Source organism: Triturus cristatus, chromosome 7 (assembly GCF_964204655.1).
Source record: "Triturus cristatus chromosome 7, aTriCri1.1, whole genome shotgun sequence".
Lineage (NCBI taxonomy): Eukaryota > Metazoa > Chordata > Amphibia > Caudata > Salamandridae > Triturus > Triturus cristatus.
Window position 1 is genome coordinate 748,377,074 of NC_140590.1, and position 18,706 is coordinate 748,395,779.

The window sequence follows — 18,706 nt, forward strand, 5'->3', positions numbered from 1 at the left end:
TAAGGACTCCAGGGCTACGGCCAAGTCCTTGGGCCTCTCGACCCGAGCCCGCAAACTTCCACTTTTTGCCCCTTTCGTGCCCATGAAAGGGGCGCCCCCACACGTTTGTCTAGCCACAGGCCGCAGACCCAATCTCAACGCGGACGTGGATTCCGCCAAGGCAGAGCAGGGGTACAGAGAGCCGGTCAGCCCACATCTGCCCCAGCAGCATCTGCCTCAAAGCCTTCCTAGTCCGAACTTTCAGGCCCATTCCACGCCAGTGGGAGGCAGGGTTCGCCATCACCTGCTCCACTGGCGTACCATCACGTCGGACAGGTGGGTGCTGCAAATCGTCTGAAGCGGCTACTCCCTCCCCTTCGAGGGGACCCTTCCAGCCATGCCACCGCAGTACCACTGCATGTCGGGGGATCACTTGTTACTTCTGCAGGAGGAAGTTACGGCCCTCTTGGCTAAGGGGGCTATCCAGCGTGTTCCTGGCCCAGAAGTAGATTGGGGTTGCTATTCCCACTACTTTCTGGTTCCCAAGAAGGGCAAAGGGGACCTACGCCCTATCTTGGACCTCAGGAGAGTGAACGCCTTCCTCTGGAAGGAGAAGTTCAAGATGCTCACCTTAGCTCAGGTTCTGGCTGCCCTAGACCCTGGAAACTGGATGGTAGCGTTGGACCTGCAGGACGCATATTTTCACATCCCCGTCCTGCCGGCCCACCGGCGCTACCTGCGGTTCACGGTTGGCCACAAGCACTTTCAGTTTACCATTCTCTACTTCAGCCTCACCAGTGCCCCTCGGGTGTTCACAAAAGTGATGGCGGTGGTTGCAGCTCATCTGCGCAGATTAGGGGTTCCAGTCTTCCCCTATCTCGATGACTGGTTGTTGAAGGCGGACTCGCCCCAGGCAGTCGTCTCCCACCTCCAGACTACGGCCGACCTCCTGCATTTGCTTGGGTTCTCCATCAATGTGCCGAAGTCGCATCTGAGTCCCTCGCAGAAGCTCCTTTTCATCGGAGCGGTTCTGGACTCGGCGCAGTTTCGGGTATTGCCTCCAGAACAGCGGGTTCGGGATATTCAGGCTCTGATTCCGATCTTTCAGCCTTTATCCCGAGTATCGGTCAGGTTGGTGCTGCGGTTGCTGGTGCTGATGGCCTCCTGCATCCTGCTGGTTCATCACGCCAGGTGGCGGATGCGGGCTGTGCAGTGAGACCTGAAATTCCAGTGGGCCCAACATCGGGGCAACCTGTCCGACCACGTCCGGATCTCGGAGGGCACTGCAAGACAGTTGCAGTGGTGGCTCACGGACCACGATTGGGTCAGTGGCAGATCCCTCTCCCTACCCCAACCGGAGCATGTAGTAGTGACGGATGCGTCCCTCCTGGGATGGGGGGGCCACATGGGAGAGGCGGAGATCAGAGGCCTCTGGTCTCCGGCGGAGTCCCGGCTCCATATCAACCTATTGGAGCTATGGGCGGTCCGGCTTGCACTAAAGGCCTCTGTTCGGGGAAGTGTAGTGTAGGTGTTCATGGACAACACCACCGCCATGTGGTATTGCAACAAACAGTGCGGGGTGTGGTCGTGGACCATTTGTCAGGAGGCTCTGCACCTCTGGACATGGCTGGAACATCAGGGCATCACCCTGGTGGTTCAACACCTGGCAGGTTCTCTGAATGCCAGGGCGGACGAACTCGGCCGCCGGTGCATGATGGATCACGAATGGCGTCTGAACTCGGATGTGGCGCAAGGCCTCTTTCGGCAGTGGGGAGAGCCTTGGTTAGATCTATTTGCCACCGAAGAGAACGTGCAACGTCATCAGTTCTGCGCGTTGGAATTTCCAAGGCTGCACTCGCTCGGCGACGCTTTTCATCGCGAGTGGAATTGCAGTCTGTTATACGCCTTTCCGCCTATACCACTTCTGCCCAGAGTGCTGAAGAAGATCAGGTGCGGCCGGGCCCAAGTCATCCTTGTGGCTCCGGATTGGGCACAAAGATACTGGTATCCCAAGCTACTCAGTCTGTCATCGATCCCCCTTCTGTCGCAGCAGCAGGGGACGGTCCTCCACCCGAACCTGTCCAGCCTCCACCTCTATGCGTGGAAATTGAGCGGCGGCAGTTGATGCCATTTGACTTGCTTCCTGAAGTCTGTGATGTCATTCTGGCATCCAGGCGTCCCTCCACTAAAACGGTATACGCCTGCAGGTGGAACAGATTTGTGGCATGGTGCACAGCAAAGGCCGTGGATCCCCTTTCTGCCCCTCTTTCTGAGGTTCTCCTCTTTCTTCTTTCCCTGGCCCAGCTGGGCTCTGCTCTGGGCACCATTAAGGGATAACTTTCAGCTGTTTCTGCCTTCTTACAGCTTCCTGATCAGCCTTCTCTTTTCAAGTCCCCTGTTGTAAATAGATTCTTAAAGGGCATTACTCACATGTTTCCTCCTGTCCCCTTTGTAATGCCTCAGTGGAACTTGAATCTGGGTTAACCTATCTGATGTGCGCTCCCTTTGAGCCACTTCATAACTGTCCTCTTCATCTTCTGACTCTCAAGACTCCTTTCCTGGTTACCATCACCTCTGCCAGAAGAGTGAGTGAGCTCCAGTCTCTTTCATCTAAACCTCCTTTCCTCTCTGTCCATCCGGACAAGGTTGTTCTGAGAACTCGCCCTTCTTTTCTTCCTAAGGTGGTTACTGCCTTTCACATCGGGCAGTCTGTTGCCTTGCCCACCTTCTTTCCGCCTCCGCATCCCTCGAAAGAGGAAGAGAGGCTCCACCGTCTGGACCCAAAACGTGCGCTCTCCTTCTATCTGGACCGCACAAAACAGTTCCGGGTGGACGACCAACTCTTCGTTGGCTACGTGGGCGCTAAGAAGGGGCGGGCAGTGCACAAGCGGACCATCTCTCGGTGGGTCGTTTTGTGCATTAAGCCCTGTTATTCCTTGGATAAGAAGGATCCTCCTGTGGGGCTGAGGGCCCATTCCACTCGGGCCATAGCGGCTACTACTGCCTTGGGACGGGGAGTCCCTCTGCAGGACATTTGTCAGGCAGCAACGTGGGCCTCGCTGCACACGTTTGCCAAGCATTACTGACTGGACACCCAAGTCCGGAGAGATGGCTTCTTTGGCCGTTCCGTTCTCCAGGACTTCCGGGTGTGATCTTGGTTCGCAGACCCACCACCGGGGTTGGTATTGCTGGGGTATCTATTCTAAGGTAAGGAATCTAACTAACGTGTTTCTTTCAGACGAACAAGTTACTTACCTTCGGTAACGATATATCTGTAAGAAACATTAGTTAGATTCCTTACCGCCCCGCTGATTCTCCCCGTTCTGCGAACTGATATCTAGGGTTAAGGTCATCCCTTTCAGGGCCCTAGTTTCATGGCACTAGTGTCGGTTTCTTGCATGGCTCTGCGTTCCTGGCGCGGAAAGCTATGTACAGAACTGACGTCAGCGCACAAGGGCTCCGACGACATCATCTCAGCGATCACGACGCCGACGACGGACGCGGAGTCGCAGACGACGCCTACCGACACGCAAGGGTACTGCTGACGAAAAATCTTTCTGGATCCAGCCTGACGCCTGGGGATATTCTAAGATAAGGAATCCAACTAACTAATGTTTCTTACAGATATATAGTTACCGAAGGTAAGTAACTTGTTCATTCGTCACCGAAGAGAATGTGCAATGTCAGCAATTCTGCGCTTTGGAATTTCCAAGGCGACACTTGCTCGTCGACGCTTTTCGTTGCGAGTGGAGTTGTGGTCTTCTATATGCCGTTCCGCCTATACCACCTCTGCCCAGAGTGCTGAAGAAGATCAAGCGAGACTGGGCCCAAGTCATTCTTGTGGCTCCGGATTGGGCACGAAGAGACTGGTATCCCGAGCTGCTACACATGGCAATCGATCCTCCAATCAGAATGCCTCTTCTGGAGTATTTTCTGTCGCAGCAGCAGGGGACGGTCCTCCACCCAAACCTGTCCAGCCTCCACCTCCTTGGTGGAGATTGAGTGGCGGAAGATGACGTTGTTTGACCTGCCTCTCGAAATCTGAGATGTTATCTGTGGCATGGTGCACAGCAAAGGCTGTGGATCCCCCTTCCTCTGCTTTTTCTGAGGTTCTCTTGTTCCTCCATTCTTTGGCCTAGCAGAGCTCTGGTCTGGACACTCTAAATGGCTACCTCTCGGCCATTTCAGCCTTCCTTAGGCTTCCTGCTCAGTCTTCTCTTTTCCAGTCCCCTGTTGTAAATTAAGGACATTACTCATCTTTTTCCTCCTGTTCCCTTCGTAATGCCCCAGTGGGACTTGAACTTGCTTCTTACATATCTAATGTGCGCTCCCTTTGAGCTGCTACATAACTGTCCTCTCAGGCTTCTGACCTTAAAAACTGCTTTTCTGGTGGCCATCACTTCTGCGCGCCTCCTTTTCTGACTGTTCATCCGGCAAGGTTTTCCATCTAACTCATCCGTCCTTCATTCCCAAAGTTGTTACTTCTTTACATATTGGACAGACCATCACTTTGCCCACCTTCTTTCCACCTCTGCATCCTTCCAAAGAAGAAGAGAGGCTCCATGGTCTGGATCCAAAACGTGCGCTTTCCTTTTCTTGGATCATGCAAAACAATTCCAGGTGGATGACCAGCTGTTTGTTGGCTACATGGGCACCAAAAATGTTCGGGCCGTGCACAAACTGACCATTTCTAGATGGGTTGTTTTGTGCATCAAAGCTTGTTATTCCTTGGCAAAGAAGGAACCTCCAGTGGGGTTGTGCACCCATTCCACCAGGGCAACAACAGCTACCACTGCTTTGGGACATGAAGTCCCCCACCTGATAGAGACTACTAACTGCAGATTCCTTAACGTAGAATTATCCCCAGGCGTGAGAGTGGATCCGGAAAACTCTTTTTCCCACAGAATCTCTGCTCGCCGGGGGGCGGCACCACGGGACTCTGCCCTGATGTTGTCTGCAGGCATGACGTTAGCGAGGTAACATAAGCCCCACCCCAGCATGCTGTCATCAGTTTTCTTCTTTTCCACGTGCCACGCGGATCTGGATTGCTCTGCTCGTGTGTTTTCAGGCCTTCCCTCATTTTTATTGGGGAACTGTGTGCAATGCCTTTGGGCTTTAAAACTTGTGATAAGTGTGCGCGTCAGATGTCGGCGTCAGACCCCCACCCCATCTGCATGTGGTGTTTGGGCGAACACCACGACTCCACGGACTGTGACGCCTGCCAGCAGCTCAAGCCCAAATCCCGGCAGGAGTGCCGGATAAGGCTGCTTTCGGCCCGCTTGTCCAGGTCGGCCTCGTCCCCTCGTCTGTTGAGGGTCGGGTCGGAGATTGCCTCACCACGTCCCTCTCCGCTGGCGGTAAGCCCCTCCATTTCGGCGCCGCTCCTTGGCCTCGCCGAGTTCGACCTTTCCTGTGCGACAGGTGGTTTTAGAGGTGGGTCTGGCCCCTCGGAGGGGACGCGCTGACGCCAGTGGCGGACGCTACGACCCCGGTGACGGATGCCCCGGCTCCCGTCGACGTCTCTCCGGCGCCGGTTCAGCGTGGGCGCGTCGACTCTTTCCCGGACGTTCCTTCGTCTCCGGACGATTGCCGTCTTTTGGTCTGCTCCTCTGAGTCCGGGCGCTGCATTACTTTCTCTCCTTTGCCTTCTGGGGCTAGCTCTACCGCGGCCGCGGGTCCCAGGGCCGCTGTTCCTCCCCTTGTGCTGGGCCGCCCCTGAGGCTGTCACTTCTTCTCCGGAGGGCCCTCAGGTTTCTCACTGGTCAGTGGGGTTCCCGTCCTTTCTGGGTGGGCCTTTCTTCCCTACGGCTGGGTGTGGGGATGGGCAACTCAGCCTGCAGCCTTCGCCCACAGACGACTTGCTCTCGCCTTTGCTGGGTCCCTCGGAAGCGGGCGTTGTCTTTGTCTGGGCTATCGCCAGGGGCCGCTGGGATCTTACAGATGGGCCTCCCTATCGCGCATGTGCCTCCTGACAATTTGTTGGAGGTCCTCCACCAGGGCTCTGGTGGGGGGGAGCCCTTGCTTCCTTTGGAAGCATCGCTCCATGATTCCCTCATGGGGGCCTGGGACACCCTGCTTCTGGGGATCCGGTGCCTCCGCCGCTGCTTCGTCGCCACCGGCCGGCTCCTCATGGGCCCGCTTGCCTTTCTTCCCATGCCACTGCCCAGGGCCCTGTTCTTCAGGCTGCCTTTCCGTCTTTTTTCTCGGTATTGCTCCCACTATCGCGGGAGGCCCGTTGGTTAGACTCTTGGGGGCGTAATGTTTTTGCCTCTTCAAGCGCCGCTCTGCGTGCGCTCAACACGCTCTGTGTTCTGGCTAGAGCTACCTCTGCCCTCTGGGATACCGCGGAGGCCCTTCTGCCCCGCATCTCCGGGGAGGGAGCTGGGGCGCACTTGCGGAGCCGTGTGCTCGATGGTCGCGAGTTGGCGTCGTATATTCTGCGTTCAGCTTTGAATGTCGTGGACTGTCTTGCCCTCCGCTGCCATGCCTGGTTGCGCGATGGGGTCTTCCCAGAAAATATCCGGGAGCATTTGGTTGATTTGCCCTTTAACGAAGTGCTTCTGTTTAATACTCACGCAGATTCCTCCTCCTCTTCCTTGAGTTTGGTGGTCATTCTGTGTGTTCCTTGGGAGATGTTATCCCTTGCTCCGTTGGGGCGCAGGTTTTCGTTATATTCTGGTTCTGGTGAAGCCTGTCTTGGTGCCCTTTTATTGGCCCTTCTGCGCTAGTTGGGGCCTTCGGGCTTGCGTATGTATCTGGTTTCGGTTGGAGTGGGCCTTTGAGGTCTGATTGTCCTCTCGGTGCCCTCGGCCGCTGGTTCGGCCCTTCAATTTTTTTGTGCGACTTGGCTGCCTGGTAAGCCGCCTGTGGTGCTGTCTGAGGCCCCTTTTTGGTTCTTCCTCTGCCACGGGGTTTTTCCCCTAAGAGGTTTTTTCCCCTGGTGCTCTTTGGGGGACGTGTCCTACCACAGGTGGGGTACTGGTTGGCTATTGTATATTCCACTTCTCTGTTGGGCAGCAGCGCCTGCCCTCTGGGGTTCCTTGTGTTCCACGAGGTCGCTGTATGCCGCCTATGGCGGCCTTTCTTCGTTTTCTTTCTCTGCCTCGAGATCCATGGCGTCCTTCGGTCGTGCCACCTGTGGGCCCTTCCTTGATGGTTCCGTCTTGGTTGTTGATGGGACGGTTGGCCTGGCTGGTTCTGGCGCTGCTGCCTTCCTTCTGGTGTTCCATTACATCGGCTTCGGTAGGTCGGTGTTCCGGGTTCGTCCCGGGTTGTACCGATGGGCCACCCCTTCCTGGGTCCTCTTCTTGAGCTCTTTTGCCTCGGCTTCGCCTTGCGCTCCGAGTGCCCTGTGCACCTTCATTGGTCTCTGCCGGGGTACGGCTGTCGGGGCTGTGCCCCACTTTCGTGGGCAGCGGTGTGTGCCTCTGCTCTTTTCTTCTTGTCTTCTCCTGTGGGGCGACTCTCCGCTCTACTGGCTCTTCGCGGGCTGTGGGGGTAGTGCTCTCTGTTGCTGGCCCTTGGCTTGGCTTCTTGCGGAGTCTTCTTCATTCCTGCGGGCTTCTGCGGCCCCCTACCTTGTGGGACGGTTCTATCCTCTTGCCTCTTGCTGGCTCCCCTGTTGGGGCTCTGTGTTCCTTTAGGCTGGGGGGGGGACTCCACTCGTAGTCCCTCCTCCCCTCTGTTTATGGCTATGGTATCTATTCTACGTTAAGGAATCTGCGGCTAGTAGTCTCTATCAGATGTACCAATTACTTACCTTCGGTAGTGGTGTATCTGGTAGAGACGATTCTAGCTGCAGATTCCTTCACGACCCGCCCTTCCTCCCTGTTCTGCAAGGGCCCGTCCTACTGGGCCTTCTGTTCCAGCCTCCCTTGGGTGGCTTGCCTCTTGGGGGCCCTGGACCCTTTTTGGTTGGGTCTTCTGCTCTAGGCTTCCTTGGTGGCTTGGGCTTCTGGGTGTCTTGCCCTTCTTACCACGGTTTTCTGTCCTCGTCTCTCTTGGGCGACTTGCCCTCTTCGGCTCTCCTGCTCGCCTCCTTCCTGCCGGATGCGTGCTCTGGCTGTTTTTGTGTGTCAGCGCGCCGGGTGGAGCTTATGTGACCTCGCTGACGTCATGCCTGCAGACGACGTCAGGGCTGAGTGCCGTGGTGCCACCCCCCGGCGCGCAGAGATGCTGTGGGAATAAGAGTTTTCCGGATCCGATCTAATGCCTGGGGATAATTCTACGTTAAAGAATCTGCAGCTAGAATAGTCTCTACCAGATACACCACTACCGAAGGTAAGTAATTGGTACTTTAATGACATCTGTCAGGCAGCTATATGGGCATCGTTGCACACGTTCACAAGACACTACTGCCTGGACAGCCAAGTCCAGAGAGACGGCTTCTTTGGCTGTTCTGTTCTCCAGGACTTTTTGGTGTGAACTTCGTTTGCAGGCCCACCTCTACGGTTGGTATTGCTGAGGTATCTATTCTAAGGTAAGGAATCTATAACTAACTGTTTCTTTCGGATGAACAAGTTACTTACCTTCGGTAACAATATATCTGTAAGAAACATAGATCAGTTATAGTTTCCTTACCGCCCCACCCATTCTCCCCATTCTGTAAACTGACTTTTTAGGGTTAAGAACTTCCTTTCAGGGCCCTAGTTTTTTGCACCAGTGGCCAGTGTCTTGCATGGCTCTGCGCTTCTGCAGTGGAAAGTCGTGTACAGAACTGACGTCAGCACGCGAGGGCAGCGTCTATGTAGCTAATGCAACGTCATCCCAGCGACCACGACGCCAACGACGAATGCAGAGTCGACCGAAGCCACCTTCCGACACGCAGGAGTACTGCTGATGAAAAACGTTCCAGATCCTGTCTGACACCTGGGGTAATTCTAAGGTAAGGAATCTATAACTAACCTATGTTTCTTACAGATATATCGTTACCGAAGGTAAGTAACTTGTTTGTCTGGCCGCCTTCTGCCAAGTCCGAAGGGAGTCAAACATAGACTGTCTACTCCGTCTCTTAAATAATTGTTCCTGTAAAAACCCAATTTTTTGTTCATCAAAAGTGCCTGTCAAAGGCCACTGCAACTCAGCATTGTCCCTTGTATATTTTTGCCATAGTGTACTAAACATAATAGGGCCAAGACCATGTATCACATACATATCAAAATTAGGGCTGCCTTCAGGGGGCGCAGGTTGAGCCTCTTCCAATAGAGCCTCTGCAGAACAGCGACAACAAATATTCCAAAACTTGCTGAGACCAAGCATTTTTTAAAGAAAAAACGAAATTGTTAATTTTTACCTGGCAAAATATTTGCAAATACTTTTTATCAAGACAGTCCTCAGACCGTACCAAACTGAAACTCAAACAGTACCATATCCACAAAGAACAGAAGGGGGATGGGAGCACACTACTTCACCTCCCAGCACAGTTCACCCCTTAGCACAATGTGAACTGTGCTGCGAGGTGAGCCGTGTGCTCCCATCCACCTTCTGTTTGAAAAGGCTCCCTTGAGCCATTGAGCTGACGAGGTTTTGGAGATGCACCTGTGTGCCAGAGAGAGGTACTGACACCTAAAAGAATTGTGGAAGCTTTCTCAGCAACCCCAGACAAATTTCGTTTTTTATCTCTACTGATAAAGGATAATATCCAGAAACATGTGTCTAGAGATTGACAGCATTAACCTGTACCAACTTTAGTGAAACACTTCAGCAAAACCTCAAGTAAGCATTTAAAATGAACTGCATTTACCATAATGCTAAGGGGTGAACTGTGCTGCGATGTGAAGCAATGTGCTCCCATCCCCCTTCTATCTCCACAAAGAACCAAAACAAACTCACCTGATATCAGTGCTACAACAAACCGGTTCTCCACTGCTGACTCTTCAGACCAAATGATCTGATCAATTGTAGCGATCACCCATCAGGTAACAAGCAGACAGTCTAATTATCACCGTGTGTATCTTCCAGCTCCCGGGCTCAGGCTGAGAAAAAGCCCGGTGAACTACATTTCCCAGCAGGCAGTGGGGCGTGACAACAGGAAGGCTAAAGCAGTTCGGTATTTAAGCACCTCCTCCTCATGAGGAAGGTGCTTGACAATCTTCTATGTTCGAGACTCAGGATGGCGGATGGTGCTCCCCGCCGGATTTTCAGCTAGAAGCATTTACAGCGTCGTTCCAGTCACATTTGAAGGACTCCCACAACTCTGAGGAGGCTCGTCGGAGGTTCAGGTATATTCCGAAGGAACGCCGGTGCACGTCCTTAACTCTGCCCTCCCTTCTGTTTCCGCTTGTTTGAGCCGCGGTCAGTTACGAAAGAAACGCAAGAGCGTTTCCTTCGTTGCCGCGACTCGGGTTTAATTTTACAGTCCCTGCAAGAGCGGAAGACGCTCCGGAGTGTTTCCCTTCTGCTCGCGACATTTGGCCAATTACATTTGTTTTGTCGAGACATTAGTCTACGAGCTAACTCTCCTGCATTTTTCAGAGTTCTGATTATATCTCTGCTGGTTTTTCTGCAGTGAATTGGTTTGTTTTCACCCCACCTCGGTTGTTTGCTTATGCCAATACCTTGAAGCATATTGTTTTTCTATTGCACATTTTTGATGCCGCTTACCTGTTCCTGGGTGTATTCTGGTAGCGAACTTTGTTAGCCTTAACGAAGTATACCTTATAAGTCTGCAGTACTTCTGGTGAGTGGGTTCAGAGAACAACGTTAGGGATTGTCGGAACACCAGAGTGAGCTTCTCATGTATGTTGTGTTTTCACCTGTCCTGCAGAGTCCTATTCCAGGGTGACACCGCTTTTGGCAGAAGCACGGAGCACCCCTACCTGGGGTTTGGTATCGGGGAGACCAGCTGTTGCAGGACTAACCTCAGAGGCGGATGCTCTCCCTCCCGCTGCCGCTGCTGACGGCGCTTGCTGCGCTTGACTAACGGAGCGCTGAACTACAGCTCCCAGGGTTCCCGGTAGCGTCACCGTCCCCATTCACCACCACTTCCGCGCCTGGAGGCGCTAAATTCGAGCGGCTCCCTCGGTGGAGCGGGTGACACCGCTTTTGGCAGAAGCACGGAGCACCCCTACCTGGGGTTTGGTATCGGGGAGACCAGCTGTTGCAGGACTAACCTCAGAGGCGGACGCTTTCCCTCCCGCTGCCGCTGCTGACGGCGCTTGCTGCGCTTGACTAACGGAGCGCTGAACTACAGCTCCCAGGGTTCCCGGTAGCGTCACCGCCCCCATTCACCACCACTTCCGCGCCTGGAGGCGCTAAATTCGAGCGGCTCCCTCCGCGTCGCGGGACGCGCGCGGGCAGCACCGGGCTGAGCCCGGGCAGAGGGCGGGCTGTCTGTGGCCGTCAGGGGCCAGAGGAGGCCGAGCCGGGCCACCCCTCTTTCACCCATTCGCCGCTTCATTCGTCATCAATCTTGCTGGTTCAGGACTAAGGTACTGTGCTTTTATGGTTGGGGCCTGTGTTGTTTAACTGCGTTTTGTAGCCCTTTCAGCGGCCCACTATTGCTTTCTAAGAGTGTGGTCCACGATGGGTAAAAGGAAAATGTTGGACGCTAATGGGGGCGCTGTCATTAATACTGGTGGGGCGGCTAGAAGGAAGAAGGCTAGGAAGACTTGTAGGAAATCCATTCCCACCACCGCCCTGGATTGTATAGAGTCTTTGGTTGAGGACTGCACAACTATACTAGACCTAGACTCAAATGTCACGTCCCCACTCCCACCGTCCCCAAGCAAAATTCGTTCAGGTTCCGTCATCATCCCTCAAATGTTTAGCAAAAAGCCCATCCCAAACCAACTGTCTGAAAGGGATGTTTGTCAGTGTAACACAGTCAATTCCATGCTAAACTTAGAGGAACAAGGTCTCTCTGTTGTTGCCGCTAATTTAGCTCCTTTTGATTCAATTGCTATTGTCTGCAACAATCGTTTTGAGGTATTGGCCGATAATGATATTGATGATAAAATTGACATTATTGATGTACCTGTAACATCTAATTTATGTACTGATTTGGGTTCTGGGACTGGGGTTGTGCCAGTAGGGGCCGGGACGCACCAAAATCAGTTAGGAGGGGCAGCACCAGACTCGGGGCTAACAACGGAAACCATTAAGGCCTTGAGACAAGAAATCAGTGATTTAAAGAAATTGGTATTGGAGTTGCTGTCAATTGTTCAAAAACCTACTACGCAACCATTAATTACTCCATCTGTTACTTCTTGCCCTCAAAATCCTTTAATACCATCTTTATCACATAATGGCACCTGTACTCCTAACCCGATCCCATCGCCAACTCTACCCCCACAAGTTAGGTTGAAGTCCATACCAACGACTAGAGTTGGGAATACCCCTGTCAACACTATCACAAAGTCCCGTGTAATTCCAAACCCTTATATCACTGCTAGGCAGCCCAATTCTTTCCAAAGAACCCCCGTCCTCTCCTCACCTCTCCCAATACACAAAGCCCAAACACCCCCGGTTACCACCGAGCCTACTGTCTACATGGTGGGTGTCCCTAAGGCCGTTGGGTATGAGGACGAAGAATCCCTAAAAAATAAGGTCACTCACTAGATCCGTTATGTTAGAGGTTGCCGATCCCTCATAAGAGATGACCTAATAAGGGTTCACAGACATAGTACAAACGGCAACCCCACGGATACCATTGAGCTTACCCTAGCTAATTATTTCTTAGCTGATGGTCTTATAGCCCTCGAATATAGATCATCTTCTCCGGATTAATCTTCTATTCAATTTAGACGCTTTCCCTCTACTATCCATGACCCAGCGAGGAGGAGGGGTGGGACGTCCAATTTACAGAACGAGGATGTATCTACTTTGGAACTTATTGACTGACTAACTCCGGCTGCAAACTTACCCCCAAACCCCTGTATATTGTCCTATGCTGCCTCTAATACTGCTAGTGAACCGTCCCTTCCAATAACCATCATCGATATCCCTAACGAGAAAAAGGGGGAAGGTGGGATTCATCCTGTAGCTCCCAACTTACTTATTATGCACCCTGATACTCCTTTACCTCCTGATTTAAAAGCTGATGTTAAAATTATCTCATGGAATATTGCCGGTCTGAAAGCTAAGCTTACATTGCCGGACTGGAACAACTTTATCGCAACCCATGATATCGGTATCTTCCAAGAGACCTGGAGCTTAACACCTTTATACAAATCTGGCTATACTTGTCATTGTGTCCCAGCAGTATCCACTGGCCGAGGGCGTCCCTCGGGAGGCCTCATGATATGGGTAAATATTGCCCTTGCCTGTAGAGTCTGTCACATACAAAGCGCTTCTCCAGATGTGATGCACGTAACTTTGAGAGGGCCAAAAGGGGGGCCCACTATTGAGCTTTTTAATGTATATATCAGAGGCACCAAAGGAGGAACCAAGTCATCCATTGTTCCTACCTTGGAAGAGGAGCTTTTCTCCTGTCCTCCAAATTCATTTATTCTGGTGGCCGGAGATATGAATTGCACCTACGAGCCACTCGCCTCTGAAGACATACTAGAGGTTGAAGAGGAAGATGCCAGGTGGGGTAAGAGCCGCCAATGGTCGGCTCCCCTCTGATCTCCATGGAGCACCCACTTTTAACAGAATTTCCAGCCCATCTCGCATCGATTATATTTTGATTGATCGCAGACTATGGCGATACGCAGTGGATTTGGTCATAGCCCCTACCACCGACAGTGACCACAATCCCCTGTGCTTGATATTGAAGAGACCATGGCTCTTCAATCTACCAAGCTCTGACCCCTGCCCTATCATGACTACCAAAGAAGTTACCCCATCGAACTGTAAAAGATACCTTAAATGGCCCAAAATCGCATTAGACGAGCAAAAACTTATATCTATAAAAGAGATTTTGCTGTCAAAAACTGCCGAACTCAAGAGAGCTTGTGACGAACCCGATGGGAGTTTAAGGGCCGGGACCATCCACACAGCCACAGCTGAGTCGATAGGGTCATTTTTCATGGTACCCTCTTCTACTGGTAAACCGATCAGATGTAAACTGCCTGGTTCTTGGTATAACTCCGAATGCAGGATTAGCAAGAAAAAGCTCATAATCGCTGTCACAAACACGGATTGCTGCCTAATCCAATCTGCCAGATCAGACTACAGAAAGGCCGTGGCTAAAGCCAAGTTTGCCTGGGAGGAATCCCACTGGTTGGCCTTGAAAACCGCTAGCTTAGCCAGAGATGGGACTGCATTTTGGAAACTTTGCAGATATTCAAGAGATTCCGACCCTGATACAATCTTAAATCATATCACAAACGAGTGGTATGCTCATTTTTCAAATCTTTATTCTGGCGAGGACACTCAAAGCGCTAGGTTTTCTTCTCATACTACTTTGGCAGATCCTATTCTTGAGAGTTATGATCTTTTCACGGAGGAAGAAGCCATGACTGCTATCAACAAATTAGTTCCAGCTAAAGCCCCAGGCCCTGATGGCCGTCCTGGTGACCTGTTTCGTTCCGACTCCAAACATTGGGCAGCATATTTCACCATCTTGCTCAATGCATTTCTCAAGGGATCGCCCATCCCCGAGTCATGGAAAGGTGCAGAGGTAATACCAATATTTAAAAAGGGTTCTAGAGTGGACCCTGCCAACTACCGACCAATAAGTCTCATTGACGTTAGCCAGAAGGTGGTTGGCAGGGTCCTGTTGGAGCGTATCCTATTGTGGGCCAATGAGAACAACATTCTGTCCCACTACGGGCACGATCGACCAGGGCTTTAGGCTGTTATTGTTATACTGGAAGGTTGTCTTGATCGGTAGGGGCAGTCTTCATCTGGCCTTTATAGATCTGAAGACTGCCTTTGACCTGGTCCCTCGTGATCGCCTTTGGTCGGTTCTGCAGGACATGGGCGTGCCGCCCCCCGTCCTCGACCTTTTGGTCCGTCTCCATGAGGGCAATTATGCACAGGTGAGGTGGGGAACTCAGGCCCAGAAAACAGAAAAGATCTCAGTTAACAGAGGAGTCCGCCAGGGCTGTGTACTGGCACCCACCCTCTTTTCCTTATTTGTGAACGGAGTGGTGAATTGTTTGCAAGATATTCCAGCTGATGCCCCTGCCCTGGCGGGCGAAAGAGTCCCCACCCTCCTCTTTGCAGATGATACCCTTCTAATTTATAAGACACCAGCAGGGCTACAAAAGCTTCTGGATAGATTCCATCTGTTCTGCACATTGAGAGGTCTGACCATCAATACATTAAAGACCAAGCTTCTTTCTTTCAAATCGCACAGATCATCCAGCGTCGCCATCTTGTTTGATGGAGCCCCTTTGGAATACGTCAAATTATTTGATTATCTCGGAATTAGAATTTCAGACAGCCTAAACTGGAGACCCCATATCCACAAGATGCTGCTTAACCACAAACGAGCCACGGGGGCCATTGCTAAAGAACATCGCTCCTCGAAGAGCAAGCCAATCACTCCCGCATTAGTGATCTATCAGGCTAAAGCAGTTGGTTCGGCGCTGTATGGAGCCGAACTATGGGGATATGATAATCTCGACTAAATTACATTGTCCGAGAACAAATTTATGAGAGATTTGGTCTCTCTGCCAAGGGGTACTCCACTGAAACCACTCTTTAGCGATCTGGGCAGGCGCTCGATTAAGGACATGGCGAGGCTACACCCTTTGTTATTCTGAGCTCGCCTCTGGCGCACTCCGGAGCTAGCTAAATACACCGAGGGCCTAAAAGAAATAATGAATTCTCTGGGCTCACACAGAGTAAGCTGGCTCTGCAACATCAAAAAGTCTCTTAATCAGCTCGGTCTTAAGGAAGTCTGGGAGCATGGAGCACCCCTGAGTAAGGTAGACCTCAAAAGAGCTTACTGGGCATGGATTGACTATCAGGATCTTAGTAAATCCAACACGGGCAGGCTAACCGAAGTTTTTTATATTCATAAACAAATTGTTAGCTTCGAGCCCTATCTTGATTTTGTGCAGAAACCAAGGGATAGATCATTGTACCTCCAATTTAGATTTGAGACACTCCCAACTCGAGAGTTTACTAGCAAATGGAAGCCTCCCCACCAGACCCCGGATACTTGCCTAAATTGTGTGGGGAAGGTTGAAAGCACGGCACACATTATGTTTGAATGCCCAGCATATAAAAATCCAAGAAGAAGATGGCTAGGTCCTGCTTGTCGCCTGCTAAGCATATCAAACTACCGTGTGGCACTAGGCATATTACGATCAGATACCAGCCTAGTGCTAGCCTGTGCCGTGGCCAAATTTCTGGGGTGGTCATGGATCATCAGAAGTAAACTCCCTTGTTCCACCACATGATTTTGTTTAATGATTTTTATTCCCGATTTTATCACATGTGAAATGATTTCTATCTATATTTTACATTTTTAACTTTTTGATATTTTATAATATTGTAATCTTTTTAGATAAGTCATATAGGGCCATATGTAGGTAACATACTATTTACCGATTCATAAATACCGAATTTTACCGATTCGGTATTTATGAATCGGTAAATAGTATGTAGGTAAATAATCGGTAAGTATTACCGATTCGGTAAATATCGGTATTTATGAATCGGTATTTACCGAATCGGTAATAATGCATCCCTTCCCATTCATTCCTATGGGCCTGGAGGCCCATAGGAATGAATGGGAAGCCAGTTACTATTACCGATTCGGTAAATACCGAATCGGTAATAGGGGAGGCATTATCATGGGTGGTAGGGTGTCACATTGACACCCTGTTGCACCCCTGATTCGTGCATGTGTGCACATGTGGCGCACATACATGCCCTAAGGGCATGTATGTCTGCCACATGGCACTTTTCAAATAGCACAAAAATGCTTTTTGAAAGGTATTCGTCATTTACCATCAACTTGTAGTTGGTGGTAAATAACGAATCCAGACACCAATAATGCACTCACTTGAGTGCCCCCTACATAGCATTTCTGGATTCGGTAATTTACCGAATCGGTATTTTACCGATTTCTTAAATTCCGATTCGGTAAATACCGAATCCAGAAAATCAGCCACCTACATCGTAAATGCCTAAATACCGGTCGGTAACGGGATATTTACCGAATTTCGGCCGTTACCGACCGGTATTGAGGTACCTACATGAGGCCCAAAGTAATTAGACGGAGAGTCCTCCTATAGTCATTGTCATCTGTTATAAATGTCGCTCTTTCGATAAATTGTACCTTTTATGTCTGTATGTTTATGCTTTTATGATACAATTTTTTATCGAAATAAAGCTTTTTGACTGACTGACTGGCCTATTCCAGAAGAGCACCATACAGTCCCACAGACCAGACCAAGAAGGGACAAGAGAGCTTGCAGCTAGTTTATTATTTTGTCCCCTTCCCTTTTTCCCCCCGGGTACGACCTCACGCAGTAGGGTTCTTTTTCCTCTGTTGGGGGTTGCGTTCAAGGGAATTAAGGAGAATAACACTTTCCATCGTCTCTGCTGGACATCAGGGAAAGGTTAGTGGTGTGGTTTATTTTTTGTGCTGCTGACAACCTGACATCAATGCGTTTCGCCGTTCAGGACTCCAGTCTGGATGACCACTGGGCGAGGCACCGTCAGCAGGACAGAAGGGGCAGCTGGGACCAATAGAAACTCTTCGTGCAGGGATTCCTGAGCTGTCAGTCCGACCCGATTATGTCCTCGCCTTTCCCCCGTCTGCGGAAAGGAGGCTGGATCAATCACCCGAAGGAAACCGTGTTCAGGCGCCAACTGAAGGAAGTGACCCTTTTAGGGCCACCCGGGTCACTAATGACCACCTCTCAACCTTCCGTACTAAATGAAGAGTTGGTCAGACAGTAGAGAATACAAACAAATAATTGTTTATTGGTTTGTATACATTAAGAGCGAAGCCCCATCTGCCCAGTTGCTAGGAGTGCTGCAGAGGGAACTGAAATCAACAAACAGCGAGATACATTATGTACATTTCGTAACCGGGCGAAAACACGCCCACAGTGGAATTTTCCAAGCAAGGCAGTAAAACAGTGAAATACAGAAAAAACAGTTCAGCACTCCTATCTTGTGCAAAGTTTCATGGTCCAAGGTCGTTCCATCTGGAGCCCTCCACCAGACAAGGGGGAGAGGGCTTTTATCTGGTGAGAAAGCTATGTGCTGACATGAACAGTGTGCTCATTACTGAAACAAAACCAAAGTGAAGAAACATAATCAAAGAGGAGCGTTTCTCAGAATTAAAGTAGATCAGTTTCGAACAGCCTAAAATGGCGCCCAAATAGAAAATGGCGCAGCGAATGCTAACGTACATGGAGCATGCGTGAGAATAAACAATTTATTTTCTAACAAGCACACAAAGAGACACATACGGACCAGGTATACAGGTGAGAAGAGGGCTAAACGAGAAGCTTCACTTTAAATATGGGACAATGGCAAGGTGACTCCAACTAGTAACCCACAGGACCCCAGAGGTAGTGACATTTTGGAAACCGGTTGTAGCTCCTCGGGGTCCGACAGCGAGGGTGAAAGCGCACAGTGGCACCCGCCAACCAGGTAAACAAGGAGGCACACGCCAGAGAACACCCAGGCACTCAAAATTGCGCTCACCCCATTGTCAGCCCCGGGCTTCCCCAAGGAGGGCCTCACAGTCACAATGTTAATAGGAGGAAAACCGTACCACTTTCTAGTTAATACAGGGATGGCAAGGTCATGCTTGCGGGAAGAAGCAAGCCCCATATCAAAGACTATGGCCAAATTACAGGGAATCTTTAAT

The 18,706-nt window shown here is 51.0% G+C and overlaps 1 protein-coding gene across 2 annotated transcripts in view; it reads left to right on the top strand.

The window, feature by feature from the left end:
• DNAH17 (dynein axonemal heavy chain 17) overlaps positions 1-18,706 on the top strand; it is a 14,992,541-nt gene that overhangs the window by 5,750,329 nt on the left and 9,223,506 nt on the right. The window lies entirely within an intron of this gene.